This window comes from Onychostoma macrolepis, chromosome 01 (assembly GCF_012432095.1).
Source record: "Onychostoma macrolepis isolate SWU-2019 chromosome 01, ASM1243209v1, whole genome shotgun sequence".
Classification (NCBI taxonomy): domain Eukaryota; kingdom Metazoa; phylum Chordata; class Actinopteri; order Cypriniformes; family Cyprinidae; genus Onychostoma; species Onychostoma macrolepis.
The window spans coordinates 21,209,077-21,222,675 of NC_081155.1; the positions used below are offsets into that span (position 1 = coordinate 21,209,077).

Sequence of the window (13,599 nt, forward strand, 5' to 3'; positions counted from 1 at the left end):
ATAAACATACAAAACTGCTAAATTTTCCTTTCATTGTAATCAACATGATCAAATCATGTAACCATTGCTTTAATTTATTCATTGTTTCTGAACTCATGACATTACTTAACTGCATGATTTGTATAGCCTAATTTTAGAACATTTCTGCCAAATGAACATTACTTTGACACAGTTACACCTGTTAACAGAACTCTTATTTGTAATGTAGAAACATTCACTTTCTGTAAAGCTGCTTTGAAACAATGTTTGTAATAAAAAGTGCTATACAAATAAATGTGAATTGAACAAAACTTGATGCATAATTTTTCTCTCCTCTCCGTGTCAGTAGGGAAACCATACATTCATACTCCTTTCTGTGAGTGACTGGAGCATCCCATGCAGCACAGCAAACTATAGTGGAGACCGTTCAAGGACAACATGCTTTATAGCATGTAAATAAGTGCATAACAAAAGTTAACATACATCAAATATATGATTAATGGGTAAAAATGTTTTAAGTTATTTTAAATTTGAATATACTACAAATATATATTTATATATTAATAATGGAGGGGTGCACAGGAATCAAAAACATTAAAAGAGATTAATTCCCACTTAATCTTAAAATATCTTCACTTATTTGGAATGAATTTTCAAAGACAACAAATTTAACATTCACCATGAGATTAATAAAACGACAATGAACATTAAGATGTGATTGCACTTGACTAACAAGTTGTTAGAAAACACACACACAATTATATTTATACAGAGAGGCTGAAGTTACTTGGTAAAAGACCACGATGTCGTTTATATAGCAAACATGGGCTTTTACTATGGTAACGTCAGCCTAAAATATGTTAACATGGCAGGTAAGGATAGCTGACCACATTAATCCTCAAATATTAGCGAATTTTATATTTTAAAAACAACACTGATACAGCTACATATATTAATATATATTATAAATAATGTAAATAAAGTATTTTATTGTCTACTAATTACCAAAAATCGCAGTTCTGTCTCACTATAGTCACTAACTCAATGCATTCCAATTGCCCGCAATGAACTTCCTGGAACTATTGAGGTCTACGTGAACCACGTGACGATCGAGCATTTTGAACTTCCGTTGTCGCAACTCTGTCTCTCTATGGCTCTGGCTGGAGGCAAAACAAAGGGAAAACTGGAGGCGGCCCATTCAAATCAGCGCGGATTCGGCTGCATAAGGAGCTTAAAATATCATCTTGTTGTGATGTTGGATGCAAGAATCTATGTAGTACAGGCTCCAATTTGAAATTTTAACGCATACCTGCTGCCACTCCCAGACAAAAAACAAAAAAACAAAACAACCAGCTGTGGTTAAACGCGATAAAACGAGCGGACTGGACAGAAACTATCGTCAAAAATGCTCGCGTTTGCAGCGCACACTTCTTATCAGAAAAGGTTAAATAAAGTATTGTCTTTTGTTGTTATGGATTATGGTTTGTGTTACGTGTCTAAAGATTTATTATGCATCTCACAACTATGAAATAATGTCTGTGTGCATGTGTGTAAAACAACAAACTGACGATTTATATGCTTAATCATCTGTAATTGTTGTGACTGATAGTGGCTGGACTTTCTAAGAACTTAGTAAGAAAGAATAATCAAACACAGAAAGTTCAAAATTAATTTCTGGAATTTTTATTTCTAGAAACTATTCACATCTTCCTTTAAATGTACTGTATGTAAAGTATTGTAAATTTAACTTACATAATTTACTGGATGTATATACTTTAAAATAACTATTTGGCCATGATACATACATCTTCAAATAATATATCATCACATTGAATGTTTAACTTTTTGTATTTTGGCCCAGTTCACTCTCACGTAACGTTAGCTGTAAAAATAGCCCGCTGAAGTTGAAATATATGTACATCTTCATGACTAGATATACACAGGTGAGTTTCTCTTTACTACTCGTTAGGTTTCTCTAACGAGAGTCACTCAATCGGAGGTAATGTTAATCCTGTCAGATCGGCCAATCTGACTCTGTCCGTTAAAGTTAACTTATTTAAATAACAATAATGATCCTGCACAGTGAGTGACCTTACATATGCAGGTAAAATCGGATTTTCTCCAGCCATTGTTAAAAAAAACAAGGTAAACAAACTTCATAGCTAGCGTTAGTGAAGCGGTCAGTGGAATCTTTCTGCCTCCAGCTAAGCCCCGCCCACAGAAAAACGTCACATTGTTTACTAACAGAAAAAGGGTCTATTATTATTAGATGTAAAAAAAAAAAAAAAACTTTTGCTGCTTAACATTTTCTGGAAACATTTTTATGATTCTTTGATGAATAGTTCAAAAGAACATTTATTTGAAATATATTTTTTGCTTCATTATAAATGTTTTTACTTTCATCAATTTAATGCCTATAAATAAAATGCTAAATAAAAACAGTCATTTCTATTAAATAGCACACACCAAACATTTGAATGGTTGTATATCATGGTTTCTGTATATATTAAGGAGCATAACTGTTTTTCAACTGATAATAATCAGAAATGTTTCTTGAGCAGCAAATAATAATATTAGCATGATTTCTGAAGGATCATGTGACACTGAAGACTGGAGTAAAGATGCTGAAAATTCAGCTTTGATCAAAGAAATAAATTATGTTTTACAATATATTCATAAAAAAAAACATTTTAACTGATAATTACTTTTAAAATTGTAATTAAAATATAATTTATTTCTGTGATGGCAAAGCTGAATAAATAAATGCTTTTCTTTTAACTTTTTATTCATCAATAAATCCTGAAAAAGTATCACAGGTTCCCAAAAATTAAGCAGCACAACTGTTTCCAACATCGATAACAACGGAGTATCAAATTAGTATATTATAATGATTTCTGAAGGATCATGTAACACTGAAGACTGGAGTAAAGATGCTGAAAATTCAGCTTTGATCAAAGAAATAAATTACGTTTTACAATATATTCATAAAAAAAAAACATTTTAACTGATAATTACTTTTAAAATTGTAATTAAAATATAATTTATTTCTGTGATGGCAAAGCTGAATAAATAAATGCTTTTCTTTTTAACTTTTTATTCATCAATAAATCCTGAAAAAAGTATCACAGGTTCCCAAAAAATTAAGCAGCACAACTGTTTCCAACATCGATAACAACGGAGTATCAAATTAGTATATTATAATGATTTCTGAAGGATCATGTGACACTGAAGACAAGTAATGATGCTGAAAATTCAGCTTTGATCACAGAAATAAATTATATTTTAATTACAATTTTAAAAGTAATTATCAGTTAAAATGTTTTTTTTTTTATGAATATATTGTAAAACGTAATTTATTTCTTTGATCAAAGCTGAATTTTCAGCATCTTTACTCCAGTCTTCAGTGTCACATGATCCTTCAGAAATCATCAATCAAGTATATTAAAATAGAAAACCATTATTTTATTTGATTTCATTTCATTATTTTTAATACTTCACAATATATATATATATTTTTCTGTATTTTTGATCAAATAAATGCTGGCTTGATGAGCATAAGAGACTTATTTCAAGAACATTAAAAACAGTAATGTGTCCAAACTTTTGACCAGCCCAGTCCCCTTGAATAAGCAGGCAGAACGCTTTCAGGCACATCCTGAACGATAGAAACAGAGGGGCACTGAAGAGACAGACATGTATTACATTATATTGTTTGGTATGGTTTTTATTTATAAAAGCTTTGCCAAAATATGCTTTTATTTATGTTAATGGTATGCTCCATGTTAATTGGGTAAATGAACTGAGAAATTGTCCAGCAACACTATATAACGATCTGTTTCAATTTCAGGTTCCACCTGAGAGCTGGGACTGTCACATAGTAAGTCCAATTTTTTTTTTTTTTTTTACGTTTTCAGTGGAGTTTGAGTTATTCAAGCTATTTGAATGCCACAATTTATAATTGAGTATTGATAATAATGAGTGCCTGATAATGTTACAACTTGTGCTGTTCAAAACATAATGTTTGTTAGGGCCGATTGAGGCTTGCAGCTTTCTGGAGAAATGCTCCTTCAAATAACTTCACACTCATCCTGAACAATATACCCGTTATAACAGTCATAGTCCTCTAGCAATGCTATAGTCTGTGTGTCATTTGGGTACAAACCTTTTTTCATCTCAAGTCGGTGATTAAAGGAGTGTGTATGACACTGATGTCCCATGCACTAATTTCCACAGTGGAGCATGTTAATAAACTGTGACTCTTATGTGTAAGGCTTAAACATTGCCTTCCTTGCTTTGTAATACTAAATGAAACAAATACATTCATAACATATCTGTGTAATATGCAATTAGTTGTGTATTTTTTAATATATAAAACAGGTGGCACAGTTTCCCCTTGCTTTTCTTCTGTTATATCAGTTATTATACTTTACACCTATGGGCAGTAAGCAGAATGAACATTATCTTTGTTACACACAAAGCAGGACAAAATTACTCGATTACAGGAAAATTAAAAAATGCTAACCATGGATAACATTTATGATGTGGAAAAGCATATACAGTGCGTGTATAATTATTAGGCGATTCAATATTCTGATCATATTTTTTTAAGCACTTTTACCAATTCCAAACCACATCAATCATAATAACTACTATTAATTTTGTGTACGATCATTTTATAATTATATAATCAACAAGAACTGGAAGTGAAAAATGCTTACTGATGCTCCAGAAGGAAACACGATACATTAAGGGGGTGAAAACTTTTAAACAGAATGTGTAAATGTTTTCTTATTTTGCCTAAATATTTTTTTCATTTAGTACTACCCTTCAGAAGCTACAGAAGATACTTCCCAGACAGCAAGCAGTGTCGGCCCAGATCCGGCCCACATCTGGCCCGCATCTGGCCCGCATTGATTTCACGCGGGCCAGATGTGGGCCGGATCTGGGCCAACACTATGTTGCTGTCTGGGTTACATGTTTCCCACAAGACAAAATAAGTTCAATTTACCCTTCTTCAAATTCAAAAAGTTTTCACCCCCTTAATGCATTATTTTTTCTTCTGGAGCATCAGTGAGCGTTTAAACCTTCTGTAATAGTTGCATATGAGTCCCTCAGTTGTCCTCAGTGTGAAAAGATGGATCTCAAAATCATACAGTCACTGCTGGAAAGCGTTCAAATACACAAAAATGCTGGAAAAGCACAGCATTTGTGGGAGCTGAAGGATTTTTCTGAAGAACAGCAGACAGTTTAACTGTTCAGAACAAACAAGGGACTCATGAGCAACTATCACTAAACAAAAACACACAGCTGTGGATCATTCAGGGAACAACACAGTATTAAGAATCAAGTGGATGTAAACAACGGGTCATTTTTATAAATTCAACAATTTTTTCTCTTGTGGACAATATGTAAATGTCTTATCCCTCTTATTTTGGTAAAATAATTAACATTTTGCAGATTCTGCAAGGTGTATGTAAACTTTTGATCTTATGTGTGTGTTTGTGTATGTATGTATGTGTGTGTGTATAATATATTTAATATATTAATATGTTAATATTAAAAAGATATTTAATCTTTTTTTTTAGAGACAACAAAAAGGGGGGAACTGTCTTTAAGCTGTGGAGTCAGATGGAGGGCTCGCATTTACCTCAAAAACGGCATTGCAGAAGACTCGAACAACTAGAACCAACTCAAGCACACAATGGTGACACACATTTGTAAGACCTTTCCCTGTGATATAAAATTTCCCTGTGGTAATTATTCAGATTCTTCTCATTCTCATTGTGTAGCACTGTTTTAAGCTTGGTGAATATTATGTACAGTAAGCACTAGAAGTAGAGACTTATACTACTTGGGGTAGTGTTTTAAATTAACTTTAATTTTGCTTTTGATGCAAAAATTATCAAAAGAAAAGATGTAGTAAAAGATGTTTTGTGTAGTAATTCAATTGTTTTAATATGAATATTGTTTTAATAGTGTTCAGGACAGTAATTGTCTGTACATCTAAATAATTTCTTTAAACTTTTTGTTGTCTAAGACCTTCGTATTATACGAGAAATATGATAAGAGAAAAAAAGATATTTAATTATGTATATATGTATCATGTATAAGATGCTTGTAATCATTGCTTTAAAGGTATTTATCATTTCTACTTAAATAGTCATTATCTACTTGTATGATTTGTATTATCCGGGAACTGTACAAATACTGTGGCATATGGACATTACTCTTTTTATTTGTAACTTTTAAATGCAATACTCTTTTTAAATGCATTTTCTGTAAAGCTGCATTGGAATATGTATTGTGAAAAGCACTGTACAAATAAACAAATTGTGTTTGAATTCTAGATATGTATACAACTTATTTGTGTGTGTGTATGAAGGCCTATATATACAGTGTGTGCAGAATTATTAGGCAAGTTGATATTCTGGTCATATTTTTTTTCCAAGAACATTTTACCAATTCCAAACCACATCAATCTTAATAACTACTATTGATTTTGTATTTAATAATTTATAAGTGATATATAATTGTCCATGAAGGCTGATAGTCAGAAACTTCTTATTTCAGGTGTGCAGAATTATTAGGCAGGTTTTCCTTTACAGATAAAATGAGCCAAAAAAGAGATTGAACTCAAGAATAAAAGTAAAAAAAATTATTAAATGCCCATGAGAAGGATGCAATACTAATGCAATAATAGAATTAGCAAAGTTAAGGCATGACCATTGGGCAGCGAAATGCTCATTGGGTCAGCAAGGTCAGAAAAAACAGGTGGAGAGGAAAATACTCATGTTAACTGCAAAAGAATTAATAATTAAGGTGAAGAATTAGGTGAGAAACCATCAGGAACCATTTAGTCTCCAGCACCATCATTTTCCAGAACTGCAACCTTCCTGGAGTCTCCAGAATTACAAGGTGTCAGGTTCTCAGAGACTTTGCTTGGGTAAAAAAAATTTTTTAAATGGCCCTAAGAATAACATGCTGAAGTGTTGTGAAATACATGAAGACTGATTTTTTTATAGGCTTTATGGACAGATAAGTTGAGAGTGACTCTTGAAGGACCAGCATCACATCCTCTTGTGCCACAGTTTGAAGAATTTATCTTCCAGAATCTGGAAGTAAGTTTTGGGAGCTCATTTTAGTTCTTCTCCTATCCTGAAAAGTCTGTCTTGCAGGATTGATTAAAAATGAGCTCCTAAAACTTACTGCCAGATTCTGGAAGATAAATTCTCTTAGTTACTAAGATTGATGTGGTTTGGAATTGGTAAAATTCTTGGGAAAAACTTAATAATTATTATTATTATATATATTATATACTATAAATAAGCCTAATAATTCTGCACACACTGTATATTATATATATATATATATATATATATATATATATATATATATATATATATATATATATATATATATATATATATATATATATATATATATATATATATATATATATATATACAGTGAGGAAAATAAGTATTTGAACACCCTGCTATTTTGCAAGTTCTCCCACTTAGAAATAATGGAGGGTCTGAAATTGTCATCGTAGGTGCATGTCCACTGTGAGAGACATAATCTAAAAAAAAAATCCAGAAATCACAATGTATGATTTTTAACTATTTATTTGTATGATACAGCTGCAAATAAGTATTTGAACACCTGAGAAAATCAATGTTAATATTTGGTACAGTAGCCTTTGTTTGCAATTACAGAGGTCAAACGTTTCCTGTAGTTTTTCACCAGGTTTGCACACACTGCAGGAGGGATTTTGGCCCACTCCTCCACACAGATCTTCACTAGATCAGTCAGGTTTCTGGCCTGTCGCTGAGAAACACGGAGTTTGAGCTCCTCCAAAGATTCTCTATTGGGTTTAGGTCTGGAGACTGGCTAGGCCACGCCAGAACCTTGATATGCTTCTTACAGAGCCACTCCTTGGTTATCCTGGCTGTGTGCTTGGTCATTGTCATGTTGGAAGACCCAGCCTCGACCCATCTTCAATGCTCTAACTGAGGGAAGGAGGTTGTTCCCAAAATCTCGCAATACATGGCCCCGGTCATCCTCTCCTTAATACAGTGCAGTCGCCCTGTCCCATGTGCAGAAAAACACCCCAAAGCATGATGCTACCACCCCATGCTTCACAGTAGGGATGGTGTTCTTGGGATGGTACTCATCATTCTTCTTCCTCCAAACACGTTTAGTGGAATTATGACCAAAAGTTCTATTTTGGTCTCATCTGACCACATGACTTTCTCCCATGACTCCTCTGGATCATCCAAATGGTCATTGGCAAACTTAAGTCGGGCCTGGACATGTGCTGGTTTAAGCAGGGGAACCTTCCGTGCCATGCATGATTTCAAACCATGACGTCTTAGTGTATTACCAACAGTAACCTTGGAAACGGTGGTCCCAGCTCTTTTCAGGTCATTGACCAGCTCCTCCTGTAGTTCTGGGCTGATTTCTCACCTTTCTTAGGATCATTGAGACCCCACGAGGTGAGATCTTGCATGGAGCCCCAGTCCGAGGGAGATTGACAGTCATGTTTAGCTTCTTCCATTTTCTAATGATTGCTCCAACAGTGGACCTTTTTCACCAAGCTGCTTGGCAATTTCCCGTAGCCCTTTCCAGCCTTGTGGAGGTGTACAATTTTGTCTCTAGTGTCTTTGGACAGCTCTTTGGTCTTGGCCATGTTAGTAGTTGGATTCTTACTGATTGTATGGGGTGGACAGGTGTCTTTATGCAGCTAACGACCTCAAACAGGTGCATCTAATTTAGGATAATAAATGGAGTGGAGGTGGACATTTTAAAGGCAGACTAACAGGTCTTTGAGGGTCAGAATTCTAGCTGATAGACAGGTGTTCAAATACTTATTTGCAGCTGTATCATACAAATAAATAGTTAAAAATCATACATTGTGATTTCTGGATTTTTTTTAGATTATGTCTCTCACAGTGGACATGCACCTACGATGACAATTTCAGACCCTCCATGATTTCTAAGTGGGAGAACTTGCAAAATAGCAGGGTGTTCAAATACTTATTTTCCTCACTGTATATATATATATATATAAAATACACAAAATGAGCTGGCTCAGATCCGGCCCACATTTGGGCCAAATCACCATAAAGGAATCCACATATGGTCTGGAGCTGGCCCAGTTCTGGTCCAGATCCGGAAAAACCGGATCCATGCCGGTATTGGCCCGTTGTGCCAAAAGACACCGGCCCGAGTCCGTTACACGGATCTGGTCCAGAACGTCCGATGGGTCTGGAATTGGCCCAAATGATTTTTGCTATCTGGGGAGTGAACCTATGAGATTACTCACTCTTCTTACAGCCATAATGTATATCCAGCATTTAAAAAATAAACTTTTAATGAATGTGTGAACAATGACAGTTCTTGAATTGTAAAAAATACATTAACATTTATGAAAAAGTTGTATGTGCATGTATACATATGTTATTAATACTGTATATTCAAAGTTTTGCAAAAAGCTTTTGCAAAAATCATTTCAAATTTTAAATGCACATTTTTCAACTGCCTATTTGTACAAGTACAAATTAAATAAATATATCACAGAATATACGGAGACCAGAAAAAAAAAAGAAGAGGGCAAAGGATCGATTGATGTACTATGAAAAAAGTGAAAACCGAGACATCAATCAATGTCAGTTTGAATGGCAACAAAAGACTTCTCAGACCATTATACAGGCTCAAAGTCACTCAGTGATTCAGCTCAGATCTACATCTGTCCTCCCATGATGAATTTCATGTTCTGCCATGGTCCAGCTTCAGGCTTATTAGGGTGAACGCAGGTCCAAGTCATCCTCTCGCCCAATTATTTATAATGTTGCCTTCAATACTGGCCTTCCACTTGAGCAAATACAGGGGTGGATCTAAGCACATTACACCTGTAGCATGGCCATTTCAACCTTTCGCCCAATGCTAATGGTGGTATGAACAATGTGCTGTGCGCCAGAGATGCACGGAGAATAAAATTATCTTTAATCTACCTCCTAGAGGCAGCATAATAACTAGCTCCCTCTATGAAAGTGCAGGTCACAACCACGCTGCAATGACCACTCAGAGTAATTAATAAACAGCAGCACGACCTCTTCAACAGGAAATGAGAGCACTTCAGAAAGCACTAAAGTATAATTTCAACGGCACGTTTATGCATGTATGTGTTTTAACACTTACTGTGCAAATCTTCATGTCAAATCTGATGTAAAACACCCAACGGAAAAAACCTGAAAGAAATCAAAAGGCCACCCCAAAAGGGGGCCGAAAAGAGGATCCAAGAAGCGCCGTCTCAAGGACGTGGCGGCTTTGCAAGGGCTTTTCCCCGTTCCAGCTGCTCAGACGGAGGTCAATAGACTTCCAAATTAGCCAGTTATTTCTACAGGATAAGAAGTCTAGAGAAAAGGAAGATTAAAAAAAATAAAGAGAGCTGTAAAGAGCAAAAGGAGAGATATTCAATTTGAGAGCGAGGGGCTATAAACTTCCCTGAGTGTTTTATTTGCATGGGCAACGTTTGTGCTTGTCAGGATGGTTTACTGACTTCATTTGAGCAGCCATCTGCACACAGTGGTCTGCCGTGGCGGAGTGTGCACTCACTCATTATCACCTTTTTCATGATTGAAGTGGTTAAAGTTGTCCAAATAGAGGAGGAAGGGAAGAGAGGAATGACGGAGTGTGAGGAGGAGAGCAGCACACACACAGTATATTCCCATACAAACTAGTGACATATCAGTTTATCGAGAATGTTTGGTAAACAGCAACATTACGGGTGATCTATTCCCCCACTTCTGGATGTGAATCAAATTGAAATATCACAAGAATCCTACCAACAGTGCCAGCACAAGAAAGGTGACAGCTTGGCAGCACTGGTCCTGAGGAGCCACTGAAACTTCTCCACATGCTAAGCATTAATTAAACGTCTTCAAACTTGAGAACTTAGTTTTAGTTCACCCCAAAATGGCAATCCCGTCATGCTTTTCTTACCATCATGTCGTTCCAAACTCATGAATTTCTTCCTTCTTTAGAAAACAAAATGAGACTTTATGAAGAATGTTCTCACTGCTCTTTTCCATGCAACAGTGGTGGATGTGGATGGGGACCAAAAAGGAACAATAAAAGCAAGTAAATTACACTTTTCACAGCATTTATTTATTTATTTTGCACTCTATAATTAACTCCTCTTGTTCCTTTTCATACACACATTTTTTTTGCCAAAAACAGGCACTTATTACTACTACAATGGCTAAACATATTTACAATGTTTTTAATTTGTCCTGCTACTGGTGTCTCTATTAAATGCATTGTTCCTCAATTTTACCTATTCATTTTAGCCATTCAACAAAAAGTTTTCTAAAGTTTTTGCCTATTTCTAAATTTATATATGTTTCTATATACATTTTAATAAAATGTAATAGGCTATATAGTTGGATATAACGCAGTGTTCACTTTTGGCTCATGGGCTCTTGGCTCATTGGCCTTCTGTATTAAAAAGTTTGGCCACCTCTGCTATAGATTACAAATTTTTAGGTGAACAATTCCTTTGACAGCTAGGTTGCTCTTTACAGTGACAGGAAGCGAGAAGATATTGTCAGCCAACTCAATTCCTGAATACTTCTGACATTCTTTCTACAGAAAAAAATTGATACTTTTGTCTGTGTGACAGAGAGTAGCTATTGTTTCAAGCCCTTGAGTGGCTCTGGTAATATTTTCATAAATCAGTGGCCTTTCTGAAGCCAGCTGGAATACTGAATCCCTCATGTTCTAACTGCCCTGGTTGATTTGAGTTCAGTTGTTAAGGAGCAGGACTAATTAGACATGGATTGCAATAACCCTCCCTCTCTCACTCTCCCCCTTTCTCTGGCTGGCTCATTAGCGTTTCTGCATTATTTAAACTAATGGAGCAGATTAGGTAAAGCACACACAATCATGCCGCTACTTAAACACAGCCTGCTGCAGCAGCTGGACACACTTGCTCCCTAAAGTCCCGGAGAAGTACAGCAGATGGAATCATGGGATGTGGGTGGTGGCACTACAAATAGTGTGGGTTTCTTTAGGGCAGATTCAGGGACATCTGGCCGTGACCAGATTGAACTATCTGTGTTTTAACAGTCGCAGCGCGGAGAATATGCATTACTTATGAGTGGCTAATATTGGGTCTATCTGAATGTAAACTGACACAGCAGTCTTTAGAAGCGTTGTTAACAACATAAGGCAAGCAAAATCACTACACATGCTCCACGATCTCATGATCCTCTCTCATCTACACACTTCTCACTACATACATGGATGTTTTCGATCGGTTTGCAGTGCATGGTGTGCAAAGATCCAAAGAGAGCAAGTATTACCCTACATGTTCACCAGAACAGAAACACTCAATATCGGCCAAAACAGGTCTACTGGTCTACCAGAGGCTGTGGGCGTGTGCCTGTGAAATGTACAGCAGGTATAGTGGTCTTTAGAAGGGTTTATGATTGCTTTCAATACGATCAATTAAACATCATATATGCATGTTTACTCATGCCCATAATTTGGGACATAATATTTTAATATTATTGAAAGAAGTTACTTATGCTGCAGGGTCAATACTGTTAACTAAAAAATAAAGTAAAGTAAACAAAAATAAAATAATAAAATACAATAAAAAAACATGAACTGAAACTAAAAATATTAAAAAGTACTTATATTATTTCAGTTAGTTCACAAGGCAGTATAAGGCATATGCAGTAAACAAAAAAAGACTCTAAAAATAATCTACCTCAAAATATTAACAAAAACTATATACAATCAGTTTAAACCATGCTTTCCGAATGCAAGTCATGCAAGTCATTTATTTAAAAATAAAATTCTGCCTTTTGAACAGCAGTATATTATTTTTAACGCAGCCTAGCTACATGTAAAGTGCAAGCTGCATTCGAAATTTGATTTAAATATAGCAATAATATACTGCAATTTAAGCAATGAATCTACCAAAAACCTAAGCTGGTAATTTGTGACAGATGTCACAACCTTCGCTTTTCTTCACCTCACTCTGATGTGGCACTGCTGCCACTCGCCAATTTTCACTTCTCATTTGCATATGCATTTCCCAGATTTTTGACGCACACCACTTGCGCCTCTCCGTTGTCAATCCCACAATCCCCGGCACAAACCTGGCACCTAGTTCCAGCAGAGAATGAAGTGGAAACACCCGCGCACTCCATGCCAGTGGACGCGTATGCTCAGAGGGCAGTTCTGCATTGAGACATTGTAGAGGACACACATGTGAGGCCTGTAGTAAACACAGATGTCACAGAGTCAAAGCCATTGTTCCTCTGATTTGGCACTTAACACCAGCATGATGATTTTAATTACTCCTGCATCTGCTTGGCTCTCTGTTTTGTGTGTGTGTGTGTGTGTGTGTGTGTGTTTGTGTGGGCATGTGGGGGAAAAATAAAAAAAATAGAATAAAAAAAAAGGAGAGAAAAAAAAAAAAAGATCATCACATGGGGAAAAATCACTGTAGAATTTGGTTAAGGAATTAACAGAAAGACACTGTTGTTTAGATTGCATGGCCAGTATTTGAATTCACTTTGAGTTTAATGGAATGGTTACTATATTATT

The 13,599-nt window shown here is 35.5% G+C and overlaps 1 protein-coding gene across 12 annotated transcripts in view; it reads right to left on the bottom strand.

Moving 5' to 3' along the window:
* LOC131547855 (teneurin-3) overlaps positions 1–13,599 on the bottom strand; it is a 642,274-nt gene that overhangs the window by 475,398 nt on the left and 153,277 nt on the right. The window contains exon 1 of one of the 12 annotated variants that reach the window (XM_058788609.1): positions 13,149–13,244. The exons of the other annotated variants lie outside the window; for them this stretch is intronic. The gene's annotated coding sequence lies outside the window, so the exon portion shown is untranslated. Of the gene's footprint in view, positions 1–13,148; positions 13,245–13,599 lie in introns of those variants that run through there. 12 annotated transcript variants of the gene reach the window in all.